This window comes from Equus przewalskii, chromosome 30 (assembly GCF_037783145.1).
Source record: "Equus przewalskii isolate Varuska chromosome 30, EquPr2, whole genome shotgun sequence".
In the NCBI taxonomy this organism is placed as follows: domain Eukaryota; kingdom Metazoa; phylum Chordata; class Mammalia; order Perissodactyla; family Equidae; genus Equus; species Equus przewalskii.
Genome location: NC_091860.1, coordinates 23,428,955 through 23,448,911, shown reverse-complemented (window position 1 = coordinate 23,448,911; position 19,957 = coordinate 23,428,955).

Below are 19,957 nucleotides of genomic sequence, written 5' to 3'. Positions count from 1 at the left end.
TTATCTTTAGCATTCCTGATGAGTACCACTTGACTGGGATCACTGCCTCACTCAGCATTTTGAGTACTTACTCTTTACACCAAAGCTAATTTGCGCTTGTTTGTATATTGCGGGGTAAAGTGTTTTAAAGCCATGCCTGTGGGTATGTTATCTACCCCAAACTAATTTTCAGTTTCTAAGACTCTATTTTCTATTTTTTTTCACCTTCATTCCATTTGAAATCTTATAATGAGGTGACTATGTGCCAAACACTATTCTAAGTACCTCACAAATATTATCTCACTTAATTATTATATTGAGGCTACCTATTTATTTTTAACAGGAATTCCACAGAAGTGGTGTGCCCTTCTTAACGCATCATATTAGGATGTACATGATGCTGATGTGTCTTATATGTTGAAGCTAACCTTGATCATCTGAACAAAGTGGCTTTGGCTGAGTTTCTCCACTGAAAATACACTATTTTTTCCCATTGTAAAGAATAAATGATTCGAGACTCTGCAAGTTTCCTTCTCTCCTCAAACTTTTGCTCATTAATTTTGTTTCCACTGGTGACTCTGACCTGAAATAATTATTCTTCTGGCATACTATTGATGATTTTCTATTTTTCTACTCCTGCGGAATTTATTAGTTGCAATCCTTCATAAGGAAGAACTGTGTCTTAGTCTCCATTTATTTATTTGTTCAATTATACATTTATTTGAATATACCAATATACCTTGAATATACCAATTTTTCAAGGTTTGTTTTATTGGCAAATGGCACTTAGAAACCAAGATATGGCAGCATGATATGCTCATTGCTATTGAGATGCCATTGCTTCTAGGCTTTCTTTCTCGACAGAGCTTAAGAAATATTTCTGTGTATACTAACCCATGTTTACATCTGCAGCAATATTTATTTTATATGCATATATGTATGAGTATGTATGTGTGTATGTATGTGTCTAGCTACTTATTTTAAAAAGTGAGTTAATTTTGATGTCTCCAATTTGAATCTAACACAAAGAGTTCATTCTTATCTTTTTTCTTTTCTTATATTTAATTTCCTTCTCCAATAGCAAGAATTCTGGCTCTCATTTCTATCATATTTTTACTTAGTTGTTCAAGTCCAGTGCCCCCGCCAAAAAGTTTTAGAATAGTTAACTCGTATCTCTGTGAAAAACTATTTTCTGACTTGAATACAGAATTCGTTTATAGTACTTTTTATCTTTAGCCTTCCATTACCTGATCAAAATGTTTTCCAAAGTTACACAGGTTCCTTTTTTCCCTACATTCTCCTTCAGGGTATTATTGTTATTCATTTGTAATAGAGTGAGTTCATTTGGTATAGCTTGTATTCTGTTTTGGGTTTTCCTCATATCCTACTTGATTTTAAAAATTTACATACAGTGAAATTCACTCTTTGTACTGTATGGTTCTATAGATTTCAAAAAATGCACAGAATTGTATATCCACTATCACAGTTGTGACTCAGAACAGTTCAACAAATGCAGTAAATTCCCTTGTGCTGTCCCTTCGTAGTGAATTCCTCTCTCCTCTCCAACTCTTGGAAACCACTGATCCATCCCACTGTTGTCCATCCCATACTTGTGCCCCTTCCAGATGTCATATAAATGGAATCCTACAGGATACAGACCTTTGTGTCTGACTTCTTTCACCTAGCAATATGCATGTAAGATCATGTTTTTACATGAATCAATAGTTTGTTTTTATTACTCAGTTGGATTCCATTGTATGCATGTACCACAGCTTGTATATCCATTCACTAGTTGAAAGCTATCTTGGTAATTTCCAGTTTTTGGTGATTACGAATTAAGCTGTTATAAACACTCAGATATAGGTATTTCATATGACCATAAGTTTTCATTTCTCTTGGGAAAATGTCTAGGAGAGGGAGGGCTTAATCGTATGGCAATTGTATGTTTAACTTTTTAAGAAATTGTCCAACTCTTTTTCACAAGGACTGTACCTTTTGTATTTTCCCCAGAAATGTATAAGAGTCTCAGTTGATTTGGACCAGTTTACTTTGTAGAGTTTAATGTTACTTAGAATGTTTAATGGTATTTACTGTAATTAATTTAATTTCTGAATCTTTGATTAGAGTCTAAAAAATGATGACGGATATGCTAAGCTTGACATCTATGAAATCTTCAATATGGTAAAATCTTATGGTGAGTTTGCTCTGAGAATAATAAATTATGCCCTTAATAGCTTGCTTGACCAAGGATGACTAACGATCAAGGACAAATTGACTACACAGGATAGACCATGTCTCTAATTTTCCACTTTTGCATGGTAAAAACAACTTTGGAGAACATGGAGGAAATATGATCAAGTAAAGTATGACAGGTGTGGGTTTATTAGAAGTTTTTTTTTCTTTTGTGAGGAAGATTCACCTTGAGCTAACATCTGCTGTCAATCGTCGTCTTTTTTTTTTTTTTTTTTTTGCTTGAAGAATATTAGCCCTAAGCTAACATCTATGCCAATCTTCCTCTACTTTGTACGTGGGATGTCTCCACAGCATGGCAGATGAGTGGAGTAGGTTTGCACCCGGGGTCCAAACCTGCGAAGCTGGGCCACCAAAAGAGAACGCATGGAACTTGAACCACTCAGCCATAAGGCTGGCCCCATAAAGTTATTTTTGTCTTAACAGAAAGGCAGAAATAGTATTTTCATAATTAAAAAAAAAAACTTTAATACTTTTTTAAAAGGCCAATTATTTGATTTTTCTAATATATCTTTCAGTTGTCTTTTCCTTTCTCATGGCCTCCATCAAGCCTAGGAACACAGAGTAGTGGATGTTTCAAGTACTTGACATCTTATATCTATTTATAAAATTGCCTGAAAATACATCTGAACCAGACTTGCTAACAGTCTCTAAGGTCTTTATATGGTAAGTTTACTTCTAAATAGTCTCCTCCTTCTGGTTTTCTGAGCCCTGGGCACACTGGTTCTTAGGTCCCGGTGTCAGATCTAGTTCTTCAGGTCAACTTTGCTTATTGAATAATTCTCTTAACCCCTTGTCCACCACAATGGTGCACTCCTAATGTTTCTGTTTTAGTTAAAATAGTATGTTATTACAGATGGCAAACAACTTACTAAATATTCAATGCACTGTTTATATATTTTTTTTTTGCCTTGGTTAGGAAGGGAGCAGTTGGCTTAAACTATATAATGCACAGCTGTAGTGAGAGAAAGGTCTCTAAGGCTCTCTGGGTGTGCATAAATGCATCTGGATACGTACAAGTATCCCAAGTCATAATCTCAACCCTCATCTAGGTCATAGCCTATAACAGGAAAGAATAATGCAACAGTCGTACTAATTAATAAGGTCTTACTAATGGCTCTATTTTGAGGATAATTTATTTAATAACTGCAATCTTCTTTAATGTTTTTATGGCCCACAATAAACTGAAATGTGAAAAGTTAAACCCACATGCCTTGTGCAATCTATAAGAAACATTGCCAAGCCTCCACTCTGATCACACTAAACAGCTATTCTGCACGATGGCATTTGTATAGAGACAAGAGTGGCTGGGAAGTCAACTAGATGAGAAGTGCTCTCCAGATGTACAGCTAAAGCAGTCCCAGGTAAATGAATTATTTTGCTGAGATACTTTGCTGACCCAAGTATTCAATGTTTGCATAGGAGGAAACAGAGTATCCAAGAGGTCCATTGATACCCAAAGCTACATAGTTAAAAAGAGAGAACTGAAGGGGGCTGGCCCGGTGGTGCAGCGGTTAAGTTCGCATGTTCCGCTTCTGTGGCCAGGGGTTCAAGGGCCTGGATCTTGGGTGCGGACATGGCACCCCTGGGCAAGCCATGATGTGGTAGGCGTCCCACATATAAAGTAGAGGAAGATGGGCATGGATGTTAGCTCAGGGCCAGTCTTCCTTAGCAAAAAGAGGAGGATTGGCAGTGGATGTTAGCTCAGGGCTACTCTTCCTCAAAAAAAAAAAAAAAAGGAGAGAGAGAGAACAGGAATTGGAATTAACAGCTTCTTTGAGACACTGAGCATGCCTGGCTGTCCAGGCCAACCTGGGTTCAAATTATTAAGTAATAGGACTATTGCCTGTGAGGACGAATTTCCCACTCTTTTGTTTTATTCAGTTCTGAAGCTTCCCAGCTGCATCTGGCTGCTAAGGGAGTCCCTCTTAGTAAATATCTCAGGTTGAATGCTTTAATGTGGATCACAATGTTTGTTTGGAAAGTCACTCCTGAAATAAAGACCAATGTGGACCAGCACAATCAAGTTCTATGAGTGTATGAAAATCTGCAGTCGGCCTAATTAACATGTTTTTCCCTGGTGTACAAGAATTGAGAAAACTCTATTGTATCTGAGTCAATCAGCACTTAGCAATTGCTGGAATGAGAACATTACGAATGACGCATTCTTGCATTCAAAGATAGATGAGCCCATCAGAGCTCTGACTTTATTTTTCATAAATGAGATAAATTGAAAAAGCTCATGCTGTTTATGTATATGTCTCAAATAATTTGCAAATAAATTATTTTAGAAATTTTATCTTACTATGGTTTTCCTCAAAACCCTATTCCATAAACTTGTGCTGTTTCGTTAGAATAGGACTTGAGATGCTGCTCAAGGGTTTTAAGAAAAGCATAGCTGCCTTTGCTTTGTTTGAGATGGAAGAGGAGAAACACCGAGTTACGACCTTTAGAAATGCCCTTTCTTCTGGCATAAATAACTATTAGGGTTAGCTTAATTTTTTTATTTGATAAGATGGATGAGATTTAGGGACCGTGGTAGTGAAGGAACGATTGCAACACTTTAAAATTAAGTGGAGAAGCAGGGTTCTGAAATAACTCCGTCTGAGATGAAGAGTCCTGCAGTAATTCTCCCTTCTGATCCTCACTAAAGAGAGAAAGATTTGTCTGTGTTTTCGTCTCTCCTCACCTGCCTCTCAAAATGTAGCAGGTTTTCTCATCACAATTGTATTTCACAGGAAGGGTGTGAAGATAAGTGAGTTATGATTTGTAAAAACACTTTAAAGTCAGAGGTGCTATACTCGCTGATAGTGAGAAAATGGAAGGAAAATAGGTGACAACTTGCTGAAAAATCTGTCATTGTCCATTTATGGATAACTTCAGGGTGGCTCATGATAGAATCTTCACCCAAAGGTATCACAGATCTATTTGCACAAAGTGTGCTGAGCGTTGCATAAAGCACGCTATACACCTTTCCTATCACTCCTTCAAAATGGCAACAGTTACACAGAGCAACATGTAACTTGCTGCCTGGCTGTGCAGACGCACCTAAAACAACTGAGAAAAAATTATGCAGGGCCAAATAAACTTCCTGTGATTAAAAAACAAAAACAAAACATGAACACACAAATTATACTATCCTGCAAGTACTGCAAACTCAATGGGTCTCAGTGTGGCTTTTGCTTGAATACTGGCTTCACTATCCACTCAGCCTTCCAGGTTAGAATGGAGGACTAAGCCATGACTTAGAACTTTTCTCATGGCCACATTATTAGTCTTCATGAAAGAAAACTTCCAAGGTCTTTTACAATTTTTTACCTGCAACTCTATAATAATCTCCTAACTGGCACCTTTGCCTTCAACCTTACCTAACTCTCCAACTTCACAACTCATCCTAATTACTCTCATCAAATTCTGTTCTCCCACGCATGCATGCAGACACACACGCACACACATACCATTCCTGATATTGTCATTCCCACAAAAACGGCTCTGTTGATTCTTTTTGCCAATAGGATCAAACCCAGGAACCCTGGCATTGCAACCCAACCTATTCAATCTTGCTAATTTGCCTGTAAAGCTTGACCTCATACCCCTCTCCAACTGTGGGCTAACTTCTGTGATAAAGAGAAATTTGCACTTTCCAAATATGTCATGCTTTACTGGTATTATCATCTCTGCACTGGCTCTTTTTCAGCTACTATTTATGTTAGGGCATTATCTTTTCATGTAAAGGTTTGCGGGACTGGAATAAGCGTGCCTTTTCTTTTTTTATGCATCTTCCTCCGTCATTTTTCTCATTGCACTATACTGTAGTCATTTATTTACTTACTTACGTATTCACTTGTTTACTTACACATTTATTTGCCTGGCTTGCCACTCTGAGCTCTTTAAAGGAACAGAAGTTTATCACATTTCTGTACCCCCGAAGCCTATCACAGGGCCTGACTCATAATTCATTCTCAATAAATATTTAAGAAAGAAAAGAAGGGAGGGAAGAAATCCAAGGAAGGAATCAGGGAAAGTGAAGGGAATGAGTGAAGGAAGGGACAAAAGAAGGATGGGAGATGTGCTTCTTTTATGACAATGCAACTTGAAATTCAAAATGCGTTTTCCCTAAGAAACGCCATTATTAAGGCAGCTCAACACTGGAATTAGACCACAACAACATTTAGTTCACAAACTGTTTCTTACTTTTGAAGTAGTATTATTTACACAATATTTTGGTTATCATGTTTACATCATGAATCATGTGAGAAATTATGTCTTGAAAACTTAGTAAAAGCATTATAGACATCAACCCTCTAAGCAATATGTTCTCAGCATGAATACCCGATTAACAAGAGGATATTTTGGAACATAGCTCATTTGTAGTTTCTAGTCAGTAATCCACAACAGCAGCTCTTCCTCATAAAAAAGAAACTGTACAATTACATGTGATGCCAAGATCTAGATTCATCATTGTTTTGAAACTTAAGATTGGTTAAGGTGCTATAAGGAGCCTTGAGAGAAATTATCAGGATAGTATACACAAAGATGTTTCCTTCTCACTAAGGACCATATTTCCTGTTTATTGTAACATTTAATCATGTGTTTTGTTGTCAGATTTAGAAAAAAACCTTATCTCATATAATAGTGATAAACCAATCACTTAGATCTATCTCCTAAGGCACCGTGGATTTATAAGAGAGAATATACTTCACAAATCCAGAGCAAGGAAAACATAAAGAACAAAATATGTGCACTGTTTGGACCACAATCACTTTCCCATATCACTGGTGACATTGGTGCCCAGACAGAGAATTCTATCTGAAATATACAGACTATGCAATGAAAGGGCTTAACACTGATTGCTATTACCAGTACCTGAATGTTACTTTCAGTAGCTATATCCATTTTGGGGTCCTTGGATATTGTAAGTATTATAGCAACCTAGCATGCAAAATCTAGGATATTTTTAAAATTAATGGTATTGTACCTTTGACAATGGAAGGTAGTGCTTGAGCTCTCCCAGAGAGCTCCAAAATTAATTCTGGGTAAAGATTATACAAAAAAGAGAAAAAGCCTCTCTCTCATGTGACAGCTCACAGTCCTCTAGTTTCAGTTCCCTGCCATCACTTTTACTTTCAAGGAATTAAGAACTTGGCAAGCTTACCACAACAATCTTGACATTTACATACGAGAAACATATAATGGGAGAAACCCTCAAATGTTTCTCCTGTGAAGCCTCAACATATAGTAACCAGCGTCTCTTTCTCTTGTCCACTATAAAAAGAGTAGGGAATATAAAAATTATATACAAAACTCACACACCAATGTCGGGAAAAAGGAAAGGGAAATAATCTTAAGACAATGGGCAGTGAGTACTGCGATGTATCACTCAGGAATCCAGGTGATTCACAGAGGACATTTCTTGACATATTTTGTCCAGTTATGATGGTAAAAGGATCAGCGCAGTGGCTGTGGCCTGAGAAGGACTGCGTGACCAGAGGCTCATCCCACCAGGCAAGCTGCACAGACCAGCAGACGTGGGAGCCAAGCACGAGGGAAGAGATAACAAGTATCAGGTTGTAAGCTCCAAGTGCCGAGGGCTATGGCTCCTCCAACTAACCTTCCTCTTTTTTAAGTTGCCTGGGAAGGGAGACCAACCACAACCCTGGAGGAGCTGCTCTCAGAGTGAATATACAAAGCAAGTAAAACCAAATGGTGCAAGAAGTGAACCGTAGTAAATGCTATGGTGAGCCTCCCAGAGGTCTCCCATCTTTAACACTAAGGCGCTCCCTTCGCCAGCTGCCAAGACTATTGCCTGCTGACCTCTCTCCCCGGTTCCTTCCCAGGAATTCTCCTCAACCGAAGGAAGCTGCCTCACAAAGGTTCCACACCTTCTCTGAAAGCAACCCACATCCAAGGACTGGTTAATGTGAAGGGCCACAGTCCCAAGCCCCCCACCTCAACTGGAGACATCTCTGAAGACACACGCCAGCTCAAGTGTCACCAGTGAGATTGTTTGAGGACCCTGCTGTGACTCCATGATAGTTGCACTTCTCTCTCTTCCCGTCCTGATTTCCTCACTCTCCAATAAGCCACCGGGACACAAGTCTTCAACTAAGGGTCTATTTCATGGGGACCCTGAGCTACAAAGGGAAACGGAGGCTGATACTGACTGGCATGTGCATGCTAATGGAGGAAACATACATATTCTTACTATTGATCAAAATAAGGAAGAAATATTAAGGACAGCACCCTTGACTACAAATTTCCACCTTTTACAATATAGTCCAACCATATTTTGGAGAAGAGAAAACTGAAGCCTGGAAACGAAAAATAATTTTTTGATGTCACTAAGTAAATTAGAGAAAAACTAGAACCAAGATCAGTTTTTCTGAAATTTGAAAAATTCTTTCACACTATTTCCTTTGAGTAGAGTTTCTCAAATCCAACTCTACATCAGAACCACAGACCGGAGTTTTTGAGTTTGGGTGTTGTTTGGTTTTGATAAAGATTTCCAGACCTGACCCAAATAGACTAAATCAGAATCTGTTGTGGAAGTTTCCACCAGAATCTATTTGTAAAAGTTACACAAATAATTCTGATGATCAGGTAAGTTTGGGAAATCTGATCTAGAGGGTATATATCTAGGGGAGTTGTATCAGTTTTCTTAACAAAGTAACACAAACTGAGTAGCTTCAACAAAAGAAATTCATTGCCTCACAGTTGTGGAAGCTAGAAGTTTGAGATCAAGATGTCGGCAGCGTTGGTTGCTCCAGAGGGCTGTGAAGGAGCATCTCTTCTACAGGTGTTCTCAGTGCATGTGTGTCTGTGTCCGAAGTTCCCTTTTTTAAAAGGTCACCAGTCATGTCAGATTGGAGGCCCATCCTACTCCAGTATGACTTCATCTTAACTAATTACATCTGCAACAACCATATTGCTACATAAGGTCACATTGTGAGGTTCATATGAATCTGGGGGAGACACAATTCATAAAAAAAAAAAAAAAAAAGAACGAAAGAAAAAGAAGAAAGCTAAGTAGGTAAGCTAAGGAAGAGGGAATTGGCGGGGAAAAGGATTTCCTCTGTTGTCCTTGGTCTCTGATTTCAAGTTGTAGGTGTATCAGGATAAAGTTGTGGGTGGGAGGGCTATGATCCATCTTAGATTCAGGTGGATTTAATTCATCTCTCACATCTTACTGGGAACAGTTCACTCCCTTTCATTGCTGCATTGTTACTGCCAGCACCACCAAAGAGGACCTCACCACCAATTCTGTTAAATCAGACCTCTGAAGGCAAAGATTTGGTCACTCTGATTATTTATACCATGCTTAGTACTTTAACATTCTTTGATTTCCAATTTTATTATTATTTTTATGGCCAATATTTTTCTTTCGGCTTTCCACAACTAACATAAGCTAACATTTATTGATTGTCCAGTGGTTAAAAAGGAACTGGATCAATTATTACAGACATATAATATGTAGTCTTACTCTAATTTTAGTGATTCTACTAAAGCAAAGTTTAGGACCAATAAATATTTGTGCAGTTGTAGAACTGACAAAGAGATTATTAAGGTCATATACCATTGCTTTAAATAGCTCCTGGATTTTTTTCTCCTAGTTTTCTAGACTGTTTTTCTGAATGTCACATAAGATAAGATAAATTTTCATTGCCTCCTAGACATGGTCTAATAAAAGGGAATGGTATCATTTTAGGAAGATAATCAATACACTGACATTTTCCAAGAGTGAGTTGATAGAGATTTAAGACCTAAATAAATAAACAAATCCTACCATGTAGTAACACCTCTATAATTTAAGAATGCCTTTTCTAAAGAATCCCCAAAGAGTTAATTTTTATTAGTGGCATACTGGAAAGCTAAAAATTATCAAAGGCCTTTCCAAGACTTCTGTGGAAGGAAATCGTTGGCTTATTTTCTCAATCCTTGGGAGGCAAGTAGCCAAACTGTGTTAAAAAACAAGGTTAAACTAAAGGAGAATTTAAAAAACAAGTTTTGTTTGTTCTATTAATAGCCAGTTCTCTGCAGAAATTTTGCATTCTTGTGGAGATAGAAATCAGATTGAAAAGATCACTGCAGACTTCTTAAGAAAGACATTTTCTCCATTTTATTTCAACATTGCAAAAAGCCTTTCCCATCCTGTCAATGAAAGGAAAAACAATCCCTTTTGGGACTTGTCTGTTTGCTCCTCAATTCCAACAGTTCCGCCTGCCTATAGCCTGTGAGTGAGAGCTTGTTTTGTTATCTAATTCTGCAGAATTAGTGCAGAGTGCTGAGAAGAAAGAAGCTAAACCTTACCAATTTTTCTCAGAGCCAGAGGTCAGTCATCTTCTGGGACCTCTTTTTAAGTGGAATTGGGAGGGTAGACGGAACAACAATGTTCAGAAGCCAATACTATAACCACTAAGGTTCTGATTTTTATCCTCCTCCACATCCCTTCTTAACACGTTCCTCCTCTTTTTCCGTAAAATCTCAGGGTATGGAATTAGGAAGAAAAAAACAGAAAAAAAAATAAAAATAAAGAATACTTTTCTCTGTCTTTCTCTACTTGGCAATGCCACTTGCTTTGCGCATGTGTCAGAGCACGTACAGTTGACTTCCTTCACCTACTCAGACTGTAGAGATAGTGACAGTGTTTGTCATTGCATTGTATGCTCTTCGGGCTTCTGTTTCACATTTACAAATTTCTTTAGGGGTGTGAATCCCCTGGGGTGTCAGAGGAACTGACATTCTTGTTTACAGAATCTGTTGGCTTTTAAATGTTCTCACCTGATGCTTTGAGAAATCCTTCCAAGAAGACTACTTTATCCTTTTAGCAAATCTGCTCATGGTTATTTGGTGCGGATGCAGGCAGGCTGTGCAGGAATCTGAAGTAGAAGATGAGGAACTGCTTATTCCTAGCGAATGCAGATACGGGAAATAAGCTAGGCAGTACTTAGGGAAAACTTCCAAAATCGAAGGACTGTGTAAGCCTTTAAGCCTTAATCTGGTAGCCAATAATATTAGGAGGACGGAAGCTGACAGAGCAAATCTTCTTGCAGAAAATGTCACAGCTTCCTTTAAATTTATTCCAGTAACTATTTGACCATACGTCATAGGCCAAGGATGGCCCTCAGATCCACAGAAATCTTGTGTACCTCGTCAGAGCTCTAAGAGCAGAGACTAGCAAAGCCCCCACTTAAAAGACTTCCGGCTGGAGTTCATTTGGTTAGGCAGTTTATTCATCAGCAGTAAAGGCTTCCCAGTTCTGGCTGAGAGATCCCTTTGTGACCTAGAGAAGTGCACATTCCTACAGAAAAATAAGGAAGAGAATGGGAAATGAATATCTTTGAATGAGATTGTCAACAAGCATTTTTGAAATGGAAGTCAAGGTCATCCTAAGAAACACTGAGTGTAGAAACAGGATCAGAGGGCAGGAGGGGAGGGCATCAATAAGCAAAAAAGCGAACAGGCAGGAGCAGATATTCCAACTTTCCAGAAAGGAGATAGAAGTATTGTGTTGTTTTGACAAACATCAGATGGATAAACTAATTAAAAGTCAATCAATCAAATGACTGAAATACAGTATGGCAAATTAATGCCATATTTAAAAAATAATACAGAAGAATATTCTATAGAAATGTAACTAAAAAATTTTTATTCCATACATTATAGATATAAATTTATCTTTGTTTCTCGGATTGACTGTTTTTCAATTTATTCTACGGATATAACCTACTCTCCATGTCCACTAAGTTTTGAGTATCTAATGGGCATTCCTTATTGACTTGATACATCGAGCTGAAAACAATTTAGAAAGAAAAACACAGCTTGTATCTTGATCAAGATCTCAGATTCAGTTTGTAAATATACTTTCTTCCAAATTGAGAGAAGAAATCCAGAGGAAGCTAGGATTATAACTCTTTTTTTTTTTTTTTTTTGAGGATAAGGTATTATTTTTCCTTTTGTTCCAGCTTTATCCAGGTAACTGATACATAACATTGTGTAAGTTTAAGGTGTACAAGGTGTTGATTTGATACACTTGTATATTGCAAAATGACTACCAACATACTCTTAGGTAACATCTCTATCATGTCACATAATTACCATTTATCTTTTTGTGGTGAGAACTTTTAAGATCTACCCTCTAGAAACTTTCACGTATAGTGTAAAGTATTATTAACTGTAATCATTCCACTATACATTAGATCTCCATAATTACTCGTCTTATAACTGGAAGTTTGTACCATCTGATCAACATATCTCCATTTCCCCCACCTCCTAGCCCCTTGTAGCAGCCATTCTACTCTGTTTCTGCAAGTTTGACTTTTGTAGATTCTACAGGTAAGTGATGTCATACAGTATTTGTCTTTCCCCATCTGATTTATTTCACTTAGCGTAATGCCCTCAAGGTCCATCCGTGTTGCCAAAAATGGGAGGATTTCCTTCTTATTCATGGCTGAAAAATATTCCATTGCATATATATATATACCACATCTTTATCCACTCATCCACTGATAAACACTTGGGTTGTTTCCATATCTTGGCTACTGTGAATAATGCTGCAATAACCAAGAGATTTTAGGTATCTCTTTGAGATCCTGATTTAATTTCCTTTGGGTATATACTGAGATGTGGGATTGTTGGATGATATGATAGTTCTATTTTTAATTTTTTGAGGACCCTTCATACTGTTTTCCATAGTGGCTGCACCAATTTACATTCCCACCAACAGTGGACAAGGGTTCCCTTTTCCCCTCATAGTCACCAACTCTTGTTATTGCTTCTCTTTTTGATGATAGCCATTCTAACAAGCGTAAAGTGATATCTCATTGTGGTTTTGATTTGCATTTTCCTGGTTAGTGATGTTGAGCACCTTTTCATGTACCTGTTGGCCATTTGTATGTCTTCTTTAGAAAAAATGTCTGTTCAGTTTCTCTACCCATTTTTTAATCAGATTTTTTGTGTTTTTGGTATTGAGTTGTATGAGTTCTCTATACATTTTGGATATTAACTCCTATCAGATAGATGGTTTGCACATATTTTCTCCCATTCCATAAGTTGTCTTTTCATTTTGTTGACTGTTTATTTTTCTGTGCAAAATCTTTTCAGTTTGATATAGTCCCACTTAATAATTTTTGCTTTTATGTTGCTTGTGCTTTTGGTGTCATATCCAAAAACTTATTGTCAAAATCAATGTTAAGGAGCATTTCCCTTTGTCTTCTTCTAAAAGTCTTACAAATACAGGTCTTATATTTAAGTCTTTAATACATTTCAAGTTAACTTTTGTGAGTTGTATAAGATTAAATTGAAGACAAAAGCATTAGAAGGACCAATAAATATTGGAAAATAAAGTATAGATGGACACACCCTGCTAGCTATAAAAATGAGTTATTAAGATGCAAAAATTAAAGTAATGTGGTATTCACACAGGCATAGATAAGTACTCTGCATAAAAAATGGAGAGTTCATAAAAGGATCTATGAATTATTTATATAATAATTTTTATAATAAAGATAATATTAAAAATCCCTAAGTAATCATAAACAACTCAATGAATGGTTTAGAACATTGTCTTTCCATTAGGAGGGAAAATATTAGAACCTTGATTAGCATTTTATACATATAAATATATGTATATATACATGTGCCTGTATATATGTATATACACATATATGAGTAACAGTAATGTCCTGATGGATTAAAGAACCAGAAGTATAGTAGAATAAACTATAAAGCAATATTTATAAACTTCAGAAGCAAGTCACACAGTCCAAATATCATAAAGGGAAAGACTGCCAGATGCAATTATACAGCATTAAAAAACTCAGGTACAACACAATATAACATTAAAATGTTCAAAACTCAACATCATAATATATGAAATATTTGCAATACATGAAAGAAAAAAGGTTAAGGTCCTTTAAGTTAAAATCTCCAATATTAATCTCAATACGATTGGTAAACCATGCTACAAGAAATTTTACAAAGATTGCAAAGTAGAAAGCCATAATATCATACAGTGAGTAAATATATGAAAAGATGATTCTCCTCACCAGCAACCAGTGGTAGAAGATCTTTTTCACCACAGACAGTAAGAAAGAAATGTTTTTCAGATGAAGGAATATGGAGGTGCCTTCTTATATGTTGTTGGTAGGAGAAGAAGTTGAACGATTTTGGTAGGAACTTGGCAGTATCTGTAAATTTTTTGAAGTGTATTACCTATGACTCACCAACCCCATTGAAAAATGTTCATTGAAATATTTTTTAAAAAATAAAAAAAGTGTCAACAACTTAAATTTTCATCAGCAACAGAGAGGTTATATGCTCCATGGAGCATCCATACTACACCCCTCAGAAAAAGTATAGACCCACCTACACTGATGTGCTGATATGGAGAGAGTTGCAGGATATATTAAGCGATTAAAAGGCAAAGGCTGGAAAGCAGTTTAATCTACCTATGTTATATATACACACACACATGATTGCATAGTTTGGGGATTAAGAAGATAGATAATAAATGTCTGATAGGGTAACTCAAAGGTGGCAAGACAAGTAAGAGTGCGAAGAGACAATACTCCTGAATTATGTAGTACTTGTGTAATTTTTCACATATTGGGATCTAAAACTGTCAATTGGATTTGGCAAACCAATCACTGGATTTTAGTTTGGACCACAGAAACTCAATTGTAATAGATTGAAGAACGAATAAGAACCAAGTAATTGGAGTAAATGAATGGAAACATTCTTTCAAGAAGTCCATCTGTAAAGGTAATGAAGACCAACACAGGAGAGTAACTAGTAAGTAATGTGATTTTTAAAGCAAATAGTTATATATTTGATGTGTTTGTTTAGATTGTTTTAAAGCTGAAAATGTAAGTACTCAATAAATGCTTATTATTATTACATGCTCTAATTTAAACAAAGTAAATTTCCTTTCAGTTACTAAAAAGGGTGACAACAGAGCATAGAAAACTGGACTGTGGAAGATTTAGAATGGTAGTGTGATATTTCTCATGCTACGACCTCCAGCCCCCTAGCACAGCAGAAGCATACACAAAGTAACGCTTTCAACGCCTGACTCTTAAACGCACCGTTCCTCTCACAGGCATTATCAATCTTTGCTTTTAACTCTGATGCTGGCTTAAATATCTCTATCTCAACTTCCTTTTCTCTGAGATTAAGCATTTTAACAACAGTGATTTTCCATAAAGAGTGGGAAGGCTGACACCGAATAAAGGATCTTACTCTGTTGAATGAACAGTTCCCCGAGTCTTTGAGATTCACAGGCTGAATGTTGTACTGTGTTTATGAAATTCTTCCTGGATCCTTGATTATGCTCTTCTTTGTTCACAGATGTTTCTGGCTGTTTCATGTGAACTTTGAGAAGGAGAAGGATCATTTATAGAGCGATTAGATTACTTCAAATTAAACTTATTTGGAAGAAGAGCAGTTTAGTTCAGGCTGAAGTATTCTTCGGTTTTCTTTTTTTTGTTTGTTTTTTTCTTGTTGCTTGGAGATAGCATCTTTACTTTTGAAGAATATCAACCAAGAGATAAGCCTATTTCTGCAAATATATGAAAAAAATTAGAATCCAAATGCCAAAAGTAGAGGGATGCGAATAAGCAAAGGGTTTACATTTTGAGTTGTGGATTTAGTATGACTAGTTTGGCCATGTGTTTTCCAATCTATTGTGCATTATGTATGACTTGGGTAGTTGTTAGGGGCGTGCATTGTTCAGAGGCAATAACTGGTAACAATGCAACAGACTGAGGATAATTAGCTACAGTTCTCTTTCTATGTATTGGTTTTCTTTCTGTCACATGAAGCTGCTCAGATGCTAACCACGGATTTACAGATGATGCGCCATGCAGAACCAGTGTGGCTGCATTTTCCCTGTTATTCTCTGCGGCATATTTTACTAATCCACATAGGTTTAGCTGTTACTGTTTGCAGGCTGACAAAGTCAGAGCTCCACACTCAGAAGTGAAGATGGAGATGCTGGTTTTTTTCTCCCCTCGGGAGTACCCCTCTGGCCTCCAGGCATTTCTTTTAAAAATAGCTTCTGTCTGCCTTGTGCCATTATTATCACAGATACAATTCCCATCCTGACTGTCCAGGACTGAAATCAGTCTTCTGTATTCAAGAACAGTTCATCTGTGCACGAGCTGCTTTTATATAAGTCACCGTGGTCTATGTCAGCTAAGTTGTTGGTGTTTCCGTGAAGTTGTTTATTCTAGGTTCCTAACACATAGTATAGGAAAAGCAGGTAAGAAAAAAAGTATCTTTTTGCCACGCTATTTTACCTCTACACAGAACCTATCTTCCCAGGCATACGGCCAGCTAAAACAAAACCCAGAAGGAAGGCTATTTCATTCACCCACGAAATGTAAATATCTCATGGGGTCGGTGTCAATTGCTCGTAGGTTGAAGGTTATTTGGCCAAGGATAATAGAGAACTGTGGGCTTGCCATTAAAAAGGAAGAAATGGTTAAATGAAAGTGGTCATATGTATAAAAGAAGCCCACATACTTTCTGAAATGGCACAATATGGTAAATAAAAAATATATCATTTAATATTATATTGTTTCAAGAACCTATAGTTGTAAATTTTCCCCCAAAGCAGTACTGGCTCTAGAATATAAATAGGAAATGAAGTCCACTTTTCTTTTTAACAAATTCACATGATGAAGATGAAAATAATTTAGGATTATATATAAAGATATAGTCTACAACTTAACCATTATAAATATGACTGCTTGGGTCACAATGGTGATTAGCCAATAAAATTACATCATAAAGGCAATAATGAAGAACTAAGGGTTTGGATACTTTCCCCCTAAGTTTTGGATTTAAACAAACTATAAAGAGACCTTCAGGGGCTGGCCCAGTGGAGTAGTGGTTAAGTGCACACATTCCACTTCAGTGGGCTGGGGTTCGCCGGTTCAGATCCCGGGTGCAGACATGGCACCGCTTGGCAAGCCATGCTGTGGTAGGCATCCCACATATAAAGTGGAGGAAGATGGGCATGGATGTTAGCTCAGGACCAGCCTTCCTCAGCAAAAAGAGGAGGACTGGGAGCAGATGTTAGCTCAGGGCTGATCTTCCTCCAAAAAAAAAAAAGAACTTCAACAACTATTCAAGCAACAAAGTTACATTATCTGTGTGCCTGGGACTAACAGAATTACTGCAGTCACAGGGACTTTTACCTTTTATTATAGCTAGCTAGATGTTTTCGAAGCTAGTAGTTTTGCCCACTCCTATGGCTAAATGTCACTGCCAGTGGGAAACAGGCTGATGCCATTAAGGAAAGTAAATGATGTCAGTGAAAGTCTTGAGTCGTGCTTTAGATTCCTGGAGTGCTGTATATCCTGACAACATCATTACTTCGCCTAAAACTCTCTTTCTTAGATTGAGTAGCATCCACGGCCATGATGAGAACTTCAACTGTGGCCATTCATCAATTTATTTACTCACGATGTTATCTTTTATTGAGTGTCCATAAGCCATGTCCTAGCTGGGTGAAAGGGAAGGAAAAGGACATTGTAAAAGGAGAGAATAAATAACAGCATAGAGCAGACAAAAGCAAGTCAGGCCATGGTGATGCGGCCTGACTTCAGTCCTTCGGAGGTTTTTCAAGCAAGAAGACCAGCATTTAGATGCTTTCTTACTGCCTCCATCTATCTTGGGCTTTAATGTTTCATTTTGTGTTCATTTTGGTCATTCTAGCTGGATTATTATATTTTGGCTTTGACTCTCCCTTCTCTTTGTTATTGATTAGTCTCCTGTATCTTTTTAATTCCTACCTTGTGCCAGGTGCTAAGCTTAATGGCAGAAATATAGTGTCTGCATTTAAGGAGTTCACAGTTTAGCAGAGGAGGCAGACGTGAATCAAAGACTTACAAAAATTTGTATAATTACAAACTACCATAAGTGCTATGAAAGAAACTCACAATTAAGAAGATTACATAGAGCCAGCCCTGATGGTCTAACTGATTCAAGTTCGATGTTCTCACCACTTTGGTGGCCCAGACTCACTTCCCGGTCTCAGAACCACACTACCTATCTGTCAGTTGCCACGCTGTGGCAGCGGCTCACATAAAAAAAAACTAGAAGGACTTACAACTAGATATACAACCACACACTGGGGCTTTAGAGAGAAAGAAACATTACATATCAGTGGTACCTGTTCTTCTGGGACAAGACACTCTTAAGTTGGGAAATGAAGGATGAGCAAGGACTGACTAGGAAATGAGGGGAAGAGAAGAACGGTAGAGGTCAAGGGAACATCCTTTGCTAAGAGATTGGGAGGCTGTATGTTCCATTTAGGGAACTGAGGGAAGCACAGTGAAGTTGGAGGCCAGAAAAGAAAGAACAACACAGGAGATGAAGCTGAAACGTTAGGCAGGAGGTAGGTAGGGCCTTACGAGTCCATGTATGAATTTGGTCTTTTTTCAGGGATGATGAAGAGGTTATTAATCATAAATGTATTTGCTATTCCTTAACTCGATCCTTTATCCACCTAAGAGGCAAGTCTATCACTACCTCTATTTGATTCATGCTCTGCACCTGGATTTAATAAAACCATTTCTACTTTCTTTTGGATTTATAGTGAGTCTCAAGTCAATCTGCTCTTAGGTAGACTGACACTTTTTACATTTTTCTTTTATTCATCTTTGCTACCATTTTTTTAATATCCTGCTTTTAAAATTTTATCTCATCAAAGGTGTTATAGATTAATTCCTCCACATACCACTTCTTATGTTTCACAGGATTTGTTTGTGATTTTATAATCAGAATATATTTCTTTAAAATTCTCTTTTTAAACACACTTTTCTTATACTATCACAGACATTTAAACCATGAAATAAAACCATTTCTTTTCCTCACAACTTTGAAAAGTCTGTTTCCCTAAAAACCTGGGCATCAGCTTTATTAAAGTAATGTAATAATTCATCTAGAATTTCTCTTTCTTTACGTGAAAGTGAGTCAGATAAGTGTTTGATTAGAGCAATTGTATTTAAAATAAGCTCATTTGCAAAGAGCAGCCTAAAAGTCTCTTCCTAATTTTTAGAAAAGATCTAACATAATAAATAAGAAATTTTCTTCAGTTAAGGTTTTCTATCTCTGAATTTATTGATACTTTTGGGCTTGTTCCATATGTATGCAAAAAAACCTGGTATGGATACACTTCGCAAGAAACATGCTTTTTCAGTTCTCTTCTCTTGTAGCATCTTTGTTTTTGTATCAGAGTAAGACTGGTCTCACAGAATAAATTCTAGGAAGGGATTTCTCTTTTTAGTTTTTTGGGAGGGTATATTTAGATTTTCTATTAATGGAATTAATAAACATTAATCTGCTATTAGTGGAAATTAATAAACAGAAACCTCATTAAATGGAGTTGGGAGGCCAAAAGGGGGAGCTCTCACACCCTATGTGAACAGCAGGGCCAAGAGGAAGAAGCTCAATGAGAGACATCCCAGCTTAACCAATGAAAAGGGACTACACTTTGAACTCCCAGTCTCCTCCACAGACCCCTGATTTACAACAGCCCTCCCCAACTTCCACTTACTCTCTGTGAGTTTCTTGTCCCTTTGTTTCTAAGAACTTGCCTGTGGCTTGCCATGGTTGCAGACACCAAACTGCAATTCTTTGCTCATTCCAAATAAACTCATTTTTGCTGGAGAAACAACTGGCTGTCTATTTGTTTAAGATTAACAGCTATTATTTCTTCCTTGAA